Source organism: Nomascus leucogenys, chromosome 19 (assembly GCF_006542625.1).
Source record: "Nomascus leucogenys isolate Asia chromosome 19, Asia_NLE_v1, whole genome shotgun sequence".
In the NCBI taxonomy this organism is placed as follows: domain Eukaryota; kingdom Metazoa; phylum Chordata; class Mammalia; order Primates; family Hylobatidae; genus Nomascus; species Nomascus leucogenys.
In genome coordinates, this window is record NC_044399.1 from 63,808,606 (window position 1) to 63,821,398 (window position 12,793).

Below are 12,793 nucleotides of genomic sequence, written 5' to 3' on the forward strand. Positions count from 1 at the left end.
TACAAGTAGTACGTCCCTTGGCATATGCAGATGATTGGCTCTAGGACCCCCCATGTGCGGATAACCAAATCCACACATACCCAACTCCCCCAATAGGCCCTCCAGAACCTGCCTATGAGAAAAGGTGGCCCCTCTTTAAGTTCAAATTTCACATCTTGCAGTCTGTGTTTGGTTGAAATAAATCCATGTATAAGTGGACCCACACAGTTCAAACCCATGTCATTCAAGGGTCAACTGTATAGTTTCAAGTTTGAAGGATTAGTGTTGTAAATAATTTCAGAATCTTTCACACAACCCAAAGCCTGTGAATCAACCAAGAATCAACTGACCCTGGGGAATGGGCTACTGATGTCGAGAACCAGGGCTGATGTAATTAAGATCTCAGATGAAATTGAGGTTATACTGCGATGAAGGTAACCATCCTATTCTGCCCAGGATAGTTCCAATTTACATCTTGGTGCCAGCATCATTAACAGCAACCTCTTTCACTCTGAAAGCATCCTAGCTTGGACAATAGATTGGTATGGTCGTCCTAACAATGAAGTACAGTTTTAACTGTTTACCTATTAAAAGACAAGGCCTAAGGTATTATCAAAACTAATTTTCCAAAGCCTTGACAAACTGTACAAGTATGTTCTTACATTTGTTATTAATGTCTCTTACTTGTCTCCTTTTTTGGTAAAACAGAGTACTCAAAAAATGTGCTGATCAGGTTATTATTTAAGAACATCTTTGACTAAATGGGCTAGAACCAAATCAACAGATGAAACAATAATTCAATGGAAAGCTGAAGTCAGTATTTCCCCAGCTATGTTCCCTTACAGTCCCTGGAGTTGCTCCCAGGAAGAATGACTCTATGGTCAAATCATATTAGTACAATAAAATCTCTGAGAAATCCCAAAGTGAAGAAACCTAATTAACCTTACTTTAGGCAGTGTTTCCCAAATTTATTTGACCATGAAACCTTTTTTCAAGAGAAACATAAATAACAGATTTCAGAAATTCCTGGTCTGACTAGATTTGAGTGACAGGGATCGTTTCTTACTTATGTCTGTATGAATCATAGCTCCTTGTAGAGTGTGTTGTACTCAATATGTGTTCTATAAATGTTAGAAAAAAATAAACACTAGTGCTAAAAAGATGAATAAGTGATTCTATTTTATTGTATTTTACAAGTCATCTAGTATGATTTACTAAGAAGTGTATGTTAAAAATAAAAGAAAATTTATTCTGAACTATTTGAGAAATGTAGAATTTATCCCTGTAAGTTTGGGACATCTGGTAAGCTGTGTTCCCTTTAATTTTGTAAAAAACTTTGACATATGTTTCCTTTCCCCATATCCTATACTACAGACTATCTACTTTTAATTTTTTTTTACGTCTTAATATTCCTAAACACAATGACATTTTCCAATACGATTATTTATTTATTTTTCTCATTCCTTTCAGGTTACTATAGTCACTTCACTCACAACACTATAAGTAGTTACCCACAGTGAGGATTCCCTGTCATTCATAGTAAGTATCTACTAACCCTAGTCTCTCATACTTGGGTCATAATGACCATCCAGTGATAGCTCATTTAACCAATGGTCAGGTACCTGTGATTCTCAGACCTTTAAAATAAAACCACATACCAATAATGATAACCACCACTATCCCCACAGCATTAAGAGAGCATATATCATCTGTAATTATAAGAATAAAAGATATTCTTCTCTTGATGGCTAACCTTTATGAAGGATGGGCTACACATGTTAAGCATTTTACATGCATTGCAAAAGGAACTGTATACCAAGCCTGAGTTTTCAGAGCTTCCTGGGCACTGCTACAGCCCAATAGTGTGGCTGTAGTCAGAATAAGAAACTAAATGTCAGGAGTCTGTATTGCCTCACCTGCTCTACCTGAGGCCATGGCTGCATGAGAAGACCCCAGATTAGGAAATGGCAGTGTTCACTCTACAGGTAGCTTTTTTGAATTGGTTTCTGTCGGAAGCAACTGTGGCAGCTGCAGTTTTTATCGACTGCAGCATATTCCACTTAATGGATATACCATAAAACCAATCCCATAGAGATGAACGCGCAGGTTGTTTTTCATCATTCTAAACAACAAACATCCCTAAACATGTATCTGCATATGTGTGCAATTATTCTTACAGGATAAATGCCTAGAATGTTCCCTTCCTTTTGAAAACAGTCCTGCCTTGACTTGAATACACTACTTAAAAGGGGTTCTCCTAATTCTACATTCTCTCAGTACTCCTCTTTAGGCTCATTATTCAGTCCATACAATTTCCTTAGTGTCTACTACACACCATACAATGGGGATACAAAAGTCAGTTGGATTCAGAACCTGCTTTCAAGAAGTTCTTACTCTATGCAGTATGCAGGTGTCAGCAAACTATAGCTCATGGGCCAAATCCAGCCTGCACCTGTTTTTAAGGCCCACAAGCCACTGTCTTATTATATCTCCTTAATAATTGGGAAAGTAAGTTAAAACAAGAGTATTTGTGGCATGTGAAAATTATATGAAAGTAAAATTTCAGTGTCCATAAACAAAGTTTTATTGAAATTCAGCTACACTCATTTGCCTTGGTATTGCTATGGCTGCTTTCACACAACAGCAGAGCCGAGTAGTTGCAATAGAGATAGCATAGCCCACAAAGCATAGAATGTTTACTGTCTGACTCTGCAGAAAATGTTTGCCAACCCCTAATCCACTAGAAAGACTGAGATAAGAGAACCTGGTTAATTATAATCACATGTGCAGTAGGACAGAGTTGTGCAAAGGATTATGGGAGTCCAGAGAGTGGGCTCTGAACCCAGCTAGGGAGACAGAAATGGGCAAGGACAATCTTCCTCAAATACTCTTTAAGGGAAGCTTAAAGGCTGAGCAGGGCTAGATGGTTAAGGGTATAGGGTAGGAGGGACAAGCACTCCGGACACAGAGGAAGCACAAACGACTGCGTAGGAGGCAGAACTTTGATGAAATGCTGGAGTACCTAGTAGAAGTTCAACACAGCAGACTGATTAAGAGCCTAGTCTTGTAGCTAGAGAAATTAGGGTTAAATTTCAGATTTAGGCCGGGCACGGTGGCTCACGCCTGTAATCCCAGCACTTTGGGAGGCCGAGGGGGGCGGATCACAAGGTCAGGATATCGAGACCATCCTGGATACATGGTGAAACCCCGTCTCTACTAAAAATACAAAATATTAGCCGGCCACGGTGGCGGGCGCCTATAGTCCCAGCTACTCGGGAGGCTGAGGCAGGAGAATGGCGTGAACCCTCCCAAGAGGCAGAGCTTTCAGTGAGCTGAGATCACGCCACTGCAGTCCAGCCTGGACGACAGAGTGAGACTCCGTCTCAAAAAAAGAAAAAAAAAAATCAGATTTACCGTTTAATAGTGGCTGTGCAACCTGGGTAAACCTAATTTCTTCATCTGCAAACCAAAAATAATAATATATAACTTGTCAGGTGATGTAAGGAGTAAGATAATGTACATAAGGCATGATGCCTGGCACACAGAATGTGCTTACTAAAGATTAGTTTATTTGCTATTACCATGAGTGTTGCTGGATGGCTGGTGATGAAGCTCCAGAGGTAGATAAGGGTCACGGAGAGCCTCACGTGCCATGCTAATGTGCCATGACTCTACTGTGTATGAGGTGTATTTTGGATTGATCCCTATGACTGCAACTTGGAGGATGATTTTGACAGAAAACATCGTAAAGCAGCCCAGGTGAGGATGATGAGGGCCTGAACAAGGGCTGTGACAGTGGAGATGAAGAGGAAGCAACATCTCTCTTTCCTCCCAACACAATGAGCCTTACCCGAAGTGCAGACCCTAGCCTTCTGTGTTCACTCTCCTATATATTTTTTTTTTTTTTCTGAGATGGAGTCTTGCTCTATCGCCCAGGCTGGAGTGCAGTGGCGCGATCTCGGCTCACTGCAAGCTCCGCCTCCCAGGTTCACACTATTCTCCTGCCTCAGCGTCCGGAGTAGCTGGGACTGCAGACTCCCGCCACCACGCAGGGCTAAGTTTTTGTATTTTTAGTAGAGACAGGGTTTTACCGTGTTAGCCAGGATGGTCTTGATCTCCTGATCTCGTGATCCGCCCGCCTTGGCCTCCCAAAGTGCTAGGATTACAGGTGTGAGCCACCGCGCCTGGCCTCACTCTCCTATCTTTCAATAAAACCACTACGTGTGCAGCCCCATCTTTCTCCTGGGCTCCAATTTTATAATGTCACTTGATTGCTGTTTTTTTTTTTTGGTTTAGATGTTTTAACATCACAAACTCAATGCGTCTCAAATTGAATTCAACACATTTCCATGAAAATCAAAGTGCCTCTCCAGATTTTTTTTGTTAAACATACAACTTCTCTATAACCCATGTCGAAATCTTTAGAATAGGCTCTGATTTCTTCTGCGCATTGGCGAACTATATCCATCACCATATCCTGATTATTTGGACTTCATAATATTTCTCAAATCTATCCTTCCTGGTTCACTCTACTATTGCCACTACTATAGAAACATCATCAAATTACTTGCTCAAAGACATTTAATGGACTTCTCACACTGCTCATTCCCAACGGACCCTGAAAAATCCAAACTCTTTGAAAGTTATTCAAAGGCTATCACTCATCTATTCCTAACGTTACTTTCAAGCTTCTCAATTACTTTATTTTTATCCCCTGGTCACACTCGCCACTATCTCAGGAACAGAGCAAACTACCCATGGGAGTTGGAGACTCAGCCAGTTTCTGACCCTAAGGTTGGAGAAAATAATGTCGGAAGCCTTAGTTTCCTCAGAGGCAAATGGGAATAATTTCTCTAACTACTGAAGTTACTATGAGGATCTGAAAAGACAGTGGAAGTGATGGACTGTAGCAAATCACGCACTTCTGCTCATTTCTCACCTATGTCTGCATCCATTGAATAGACTGATGTTCCTTGAATCTTCACTTAACAAACCCAACCCATCCTTTTAAAACTAAGTTCAGGTCGGGCGCGGTGGCTCACGCCTGTAATCCCAGCACTTTGGGAGGCCGAGGCGGGTGGATCACGAGGTCAGGACATCGAGACCATCCTGGTTAACACGGTGAAACCCCGTCTCTACTAAAAATACAAAAAATTAGCCGGGCGCAGTGGCGGGCGCCTGTAGTCCCAGCTACTCGGGGGGCTGAGGCAGGAGAATGGCGTGAACCCGGGAGGCGGAGCTTGCAGTGAGCCGAGATTGCGCCACTGCACTCCGGGCTGGGCGAAAGAGCGAGACCCCGTCTCAAAAAAAAAAAAAAAAACAAACTAAGTTCAAATTAAACTACCTAAACTGAACCCTAAACTTCTGACTTAAATGTTATCCCTCTCTCATTTCAATCCCCATGGCACTTGTCTGAACCACTTAGAGGTGTGTGGTTGCAATTTATGTGAATTCAAAATAATGCAAATAAAACAAACACTCATCAAGAATTACATAATTTAAAAAACAGCAGGTCAAGTGAATAAATCTTTTATAATTTTACAACACAGCAATGTCACTCTAGTTGGTAAATAAAAATACAGATTATCCATTGTTACAGTCAATCTCTTTTTTAAATTATACTTTAAGTTTTAGGGTACACGTGCATAACGTGCAGGTTTGTTACACATGTATACATGTGCCATGTTGGTGTGCTGCACTCATTAACTCGTCATTTAACATTAGGTATATCTCCTAATGCTATCTCTCCCCCCTCCCCTACCCCACAACAGGCCCTGGTGTGTGATGTTCCCCTTCCTGTGTCCATGTGTTCTCATTGTTCAATTCCCACCTATGAGTGAGAACATGTGGTGTTTGTTGTCTTTGTGATAGTTTGCTGAGAATGATGGTTTCCAGCTTCATCCATGTCCCTACAAAGGACATGAACTCATCATTTTTTATGGCTGCATAGTATTCCATGGTGTATATGTGCCAGATTTTGTTAATCCAGTCTACCATTGTTGGACATTTGGCTTGGTTCCAAGTCTTTGCTATTGTGAATAGTGCTGCAATAAACATATGTGCGCATGTGTCTTTATAGCAGCATGTTTTATAATCCTTTGGGTATATACCCAGTAATGGGAGGGTTGGTATAATTGACATGCAAGAACCTACACATATTTAAACTATTTAATTTGGTAAGTTTCAACTTATGTATTTACCCATGAAATGCCCACCAATCAAGATACTGAACATACTCAAATCACCCCAAAATGTTTTGTCAAGTTTCCCTGTAGTCCGCCTCTTCCACCCAACTCACAAGCTTCTTGCCCCTCAGGCAGCCACTGAATTATTTTGTGTCCCTATAGATTACTTGCATTTTCTAGAGTTTTATGTAAGTAAAATGGACTTTTTGTCTGATTTTTTTTGCACCCCAAATAATAACTTTTGATATTCATCATCTTGCAGAGGGTTTCAATAGTTCATTCCTTTTTATTGCTGAGTAATATTCAATTATATGGTAGTATCGCAGTTTGTGCATCTTTTTACTTGCTGATGGATATTTGGTTTTTGAATGGATATCTGGTTAATGGATATTTGAATATTTCTAATACCTTTTAACTATTACAAAAAAGCAGCTATGAACATCTATGTGCAAGTCTTTGTATGGACATATGCTTTTCACTCTCAAAGCTAAAGACACATATATCATATAGTTGAGGTGTTTAAACTACTTAGGAAACTGTCAAACTATTTCACGAAGTGGTTGTGTCGCTTTTTCATTCCCACAGCAGTATATGAAAGTTCCACTTCCAGGTTTTGGTTGTGTTATGTGGTAAGGACAAAGTCTTTGCCAAGGACAAAGAGAATAGGGACTGAATATCAGAAGAAAGTGGTTATAAATACCAGCAATCACCCTGTGATCAGTTGCAGAAATGAGGACTAGAACAGTTATAAATGCTTTTTTCTTATTTTGATAGAACTGTATTTGTATATATGAATCAAACTTTTTACTCCTCTCTCCTATCCTCCTACCATTTAATGTAAAATATGTTAACAGTATTTAGACTCACACCTCAGTATTTAAGTTATGCAATATCAAGGAGCTTGAAGAGAAATGAATGGCACCTAAAGATGAATAGAGACTTGTATTCTCTTTTAGGGAGTAAATTAGTGATTTTTTGGTTGTAACAGGGAAAGTTTTACTGTGTTTGGCATAAAACACGATTCTGCTATCACCTTATTTGGAAGTTTAGAATGGCTGAAAGATGTATCTGACTGCCAAACTGACAAGGGTGAACCATGATGGCTCTGTGTTGTGTCAATTTAGTTAATCCAGAACTACACTGCCCAGAATCCCCTTTCTGTACAGTTTTAGGTTAGGGCTGGCCAAAAGAAGCTTACATGAGATGTGGAAGTTGGAAATGAAGCAGTAGCCATGCTTACACTTGGAAAATTGGCATAAGGTCAGGTACTACAGTGGAGCACACACAATTGTGAATCTGTTGGCTCACACTGTTGGCCTGGTGCAGTGCTGGGCCTGTAGCTTCTGTAGCTCCTGCCAGATATCCTTGGGTTGCAGCTGATCCCCGAGCTTTTCCAGCTTCTCATTATCCTGGGCCAAGTATGCGCGCTGCTCCTTGGTGGAACATACAAGCTCTTCTGTAGGTCATGTGTATCATCAAAGTCCGATGATTAGAAGTGGCAAGGGCAAGAGACAGCCACGTGGTCTAATTTATTCTAATGAGTTTTAGGTTGTCCTCACAGATTCCAGGTTGTTCTTGCTCTCTTCTACTTCCCTTACAGACAGCTCTGCTTTTGTCAGGCCCAGAATTAGATACTGGGGCAACAGCCTCACAGATTGCTTAAATCAAAGGAATGTGTAAGGTCTAACACCTACATCAGCCTGATATGGTTTGGCTCTGTGTCCCCACCCAAATCTCATCTTGAATTGTACTCCCATAATTTCCACGTGTTGTGGGAGGGACCTGGTGGGAGAGAATTGAATCATAGTAGCGGTTTCCCCCATACTGTTCTTGTGGTAGTGAATATGCCTCACAAGATCTGATGGTTTGACAAGGGGAAACCTGTTTCACTTGGTTCTCATTCTCTCTCTTACCTGCTGCAATGTAAGATGTGCCTTCACCTTCCACCATCATTGTGAGGCCTCCCCAGCCATGTGGAACTGTAGGTCCAATTAAACCTCTTTCTTTTGTAAATTGCCCAATCTCGGGTATGTCTTTATCAGCAGCATGAAAATGGACTAATACACAGCCCTTATATCCTGCATAGTGGTTCTGACATTCTGATCAAACTTTGACTGATACGAACTTCTCTTACTTTCAACAGAGCCACTGCTTAAAGGTATTTAGTTTTTCAATATATTCATGTTATCTAACAATCTAAATGGCTGACTTCCTGAGATATGTGAATTCATAATTCTTAATGTTAAGGGGAAATGGTATAGTAACACGCAAATAGGCACTCAATAAATAATGTATTTAATAAACCATCAGCGCAAATAAACATACCTGCAGACTGCACTAAATTATTTTAAAATGATGTATAATTTATATAATGTGTTGAAAAATTATTTGCCTGTTAGAGTCTATATTCTTTACTGAATTAGCTGAAGTTACATGTAATTAAAAGGTTCTGCCTGAAACATTCATATTCCTTCCCTTCCCCAATATTCAAACACATTCTGTAAGTATTTGGAATAATCTTTCCTCATGACTTGATATATGTACTTTAATTGAATTTCATGGGACAAAAGAGGATTCCAATTACAAATCAAGTGATTTAAATGCTTGTAAGGTGTTATCTAACTTAACAAATAAACTTGTGGTTAAGTAACTACCTTGGCAATTCTCAAGTGTGTGTGTGTGTGTGTGTGTGTGTGTGTGTGTGTGTGTGTTTAGTTCAGGAATTCTAATGTATCATTTCGTCTGGATGAAAAAAGATACTATATTTCTATGTTTCTACCACATCATCCATGGAAGAGTAGAAACTGATAGCAACTGGACTCCAGGATGCCATAACTTGGCAGCAGCATCTGACTCCCATGAATGCTTAAATTTTGCAGGACAAGCAACATCTGGGCAAAAATACCATGCTAACCAAGACTCATGGTTCATTTCAGTGAGGGCCCAGCAATTCTTCCTAGCACCAAGGGATCAGAACTCATGATGCTACTTGATTCTGTTCTTCATGCATTTATTATAATGCTTTCAGTTAGGCTTACTGCATTGGTTTAGATATTTAAACCACATTTCCTAAACATAAAGCACTGTATATTTCAATGAGCAATTTAAACACTTCAACAGTTATTTCAGAACCTATATACAGCTGGCTTTAGTCTACTCATTTTTTTTCCTGTGCTTTATAATAATTAGTTTTTCATAATGTTATCATTTTCAGTTGGTTCCAACTACTTCTGAAGCAGTGAAGTAAAAACTCTGGCAACTTGTGCTGAAAACAAAAGACAAATGCAGTAATATCAACCCTTAAAATATAATGTTTGGCCCCCTTTTTCATATACCCACACTACTTCAGAGGACACTGAAAGTAATATGCTGTAGTAAACAGAATTTGGGCAGCTGTCCAGGTCAAGCTAATTCTATCAGGAACCAGTCTTGTACCGCACCTGCCTTCTTCTAGTGGAAGGCTCCTGTTCATGGTCTCAAATGCTAAAAAATCCAGTACCTTACACTGCTCCTGGACACAGTGATTACTGAGTTTGTTACCTGATTCAAACTGGGCCAACTGAAAACGTCTTTCCCTGGAACTATACAAACCAAAGCCCCAGAAAACACGCCGTCTTTTCTCTTAGTTGTCTGTCGCCACAGAATGGGATACAAGGGAAGTGAGGGAAAGACTGGACATTGATTCCGATGGTCAGGTTACCTCCAAGGCCTCTGCCCTTTCCAGTTGAAATCAAACCTACAACTTTGACTCCTTTAACCTCCAACATCCTAATACACAAAGACTGTAAACATTTCAAACATTAATATTGCACAGAAAGGAACAACACCTTTTCTTCAGAAAACAACTTATTTTCTGTCTAGGTTAAATTTTCAAAAGAGGTTTTCCTCTCAGTCTTTCTTCATAAAATTCCACCAATCTTTTAGAACTCCTTTCATTGTAAACTTTTTTTTTTCCTTTTTTTTTTTTTTTTGAGACACGGTTTTACTCTGTACTTTTGCCCGGGCTAAAGTACAGTGGCACAATCACCACTGGCTGCAACCTCTGCATCCCGGGCTTAAGGGATCCTCCCACCTCAGACTCCCAAGTAGCTGGGGCCACAGGTGCATGCCACAACACTCTGCTAATTTTTTGTATTTTTCGTAGAGATGGGGTTTCACCATATTGTCCAGGCTGCTCTCAAACTCTTGGCCTCAAATGATCCACTCACCTCAGCCTCTTAGAGTGCTGGGATTACGGGCGTGAGTCACTGTGCCCAGACCTAAACTTTTCCTTTTTTATTTCAGGTTCACTTCCTCACTATCTCCCTTCCCAATCAGTCATATCTTCCCTCACATTTATTGCTCTCTGGCAATCCTGTGATCTGTTATACTACTCAGGCTCTTGGGATTGCAAGTGATAGAAACACAACTCAAACTAGCTCAAAAGAAAATGGGGCTTTATTATTGCTTGTAACAGGGTTGTACCTGCTTTCAGGAAGGACAAGATTCAGAATTTCAAATGATGCCATCATGACACTGGCTCCTTCCATCTCTTAAATTGGCTTGGTTTATTCCTGCATGCAGGCTTTTTCCATGACAAAATGGAATGACCAAATGACACGGCAAAATGACAATGGCAGTCCCTGCCTTCCACACTCCTAGCCACCCTAAAAACTAGTTTATTTCCGCTTAGCTCCAAGAGAAAAGTCCAGAACCATCACGGCCATGAATCATCATGGCCAAGGAATGAGGTGCCTATCCTGTGAGCATGGGGAGGGTGAGAGACACAAAGACACAGAATTGCCACTAAAACACATATACTATTTTCTCCATAGCAAAGGAAAATTCTATTACAAAAAAGTGAGAAGATGCTCGGTAGACAGATGCAGTTAAATTATTTATAATACACTGTAAAGCTAACAACCTCAAATCATTTCATTTCACATACATCATACCTACAAAATAACTTGCCTATAGTAGAAAGGGTATTCCTAGTTTAAGTATCTGAAGGGCATTAATTGATATAAACATAGTAAGTATTTATACTAACCTTTGTCTCATAATCGGTTTGGGAATCAATTAACAGTTCTATTTAACAGAGTAGTAAATGGATCTTTTTTTTCTCCTCATAGTCACATGACAAAAATCTAGAGCATGATTATACCAATGGATAAATATCTATTAGACATCTATTATAATGTTTGTGCTTTCTTATTATACATATTTTTATGTCAGTGAATATTAATTTTAACATATTATAAATATATTGTTATATGTTATAGACTAACAATACATTTTATATTATAAAATATAACGTTATATTTTAATATAGTATATATAATTACCTAGTAATATATTAAAATATATTAATTCTAATTATATATTATCCAAATAGTTAATGCTCAGATACAAAATACACTTATTAATCTTTCTAACAGACAATATATACTTAGGTGATACTATTGAACTCTGTGAGCCAAAATGACATAGATAACAAAAATGGATAGAAATATCACAGCCCAACTGATGTACTTCCTAGTCCTACTTTGATTAATTATATCCTATGCAAAAGGCAGATGTATTCTAGAGACGTTTGTTAAGTCAGGCTCAGAAAATACTGAATTTGACAATAACTTTTTCTTCCCCTACATTAAATAATGGGCGCAACATTCTTCTAGAGAGTCAACAGGAAAACAAACATGTGAACCTCGTGGGAGTTTGTTTTTCCATCCATCTTCTCAACACTGTCAACAAGTGTTTGTCATTCCAATATGGCTCACAGCTTCCAGGGTTCAAGATAATGTCTCGATCAATCTCAGACCAAGTTAAAAGGGATGTTAAAAACAAAAACATGAGAGAACTTCCCAGGATCCTTTATCCCAAAGGATTACCTTAAAGAGTTCTTCCATCATTTTACTCATGTGAATATGATTAAACTCCTATAGAAGTGGATTGGGACATATGCATTCTTAATCTGTCCTTCCCCATTTGTTTCTTTCTGAAAGGGTTTTGCTTAAGGAAAAAAAAAGCTCTTTGGTAAAGGCCAAATATTTCAACCTTTCAAAATGACTGCCTCTGTGAAAGATTTGTTGAGGAAGAAGAAAAGAGAGAGAGAAAGTTCTAAACATCTGTGTGAACAGCTCTCCAGTACTGTGAAGTCAAAGGCCCAACATTACAGAGCACACCTCTGCCTGAAATGCAAAACTAAGTTAACTAGCAAGTTACAGGAAATAGCCTTCAGAAAATTCCACAAGCCAAGTGGCTACTGCATTGTCCCTGAAGGAGGGCCCAGTGTTCTTTCTGGGTGTGTAAGGTCTTACTTAGTTCAAGGTTTGTCCCTTCTTAGTTGTAGGTTGGGCCCTCTTTCACTTCCAAGAGGTATAGTATACTAGAGTACACCAAATGAGACACTATTTAGAAAGGCAATAAAGGGAGCGTAAAAGCCTAGGTAGCTTAAATACAGGCTCTGGAATTTCCTTCGCAGGAAGGTGAAGCACCAATGATGGCAAAAATTAAATAAATACATCATCTTAAAAAGGCAGAGGGTAGGCTGCGTGCAGTGGTTTACGCCTATACAGCAGATGTGTAATATATGTCTTGAGAGCTATTTATAAGAAATTTAAGAGGATTGTTTTGTTTTCCTTTATTAA

General features: G+C 39.3%; 1 protein-coding gene across 1 annotated transcript in view; it reads right to left on the bottom strand.

The window, feature by feature from the left end:
* LOC100586480 (protoheme IX farnesyltransferase, mitochondrial) overlaps positions 1-12,793 on the bottom strand; it is a 142,515-nt gene that overhangs the window by 50,418 nt on the left and 79,304 nt on the right. The window lies entirely within an intron of this gene.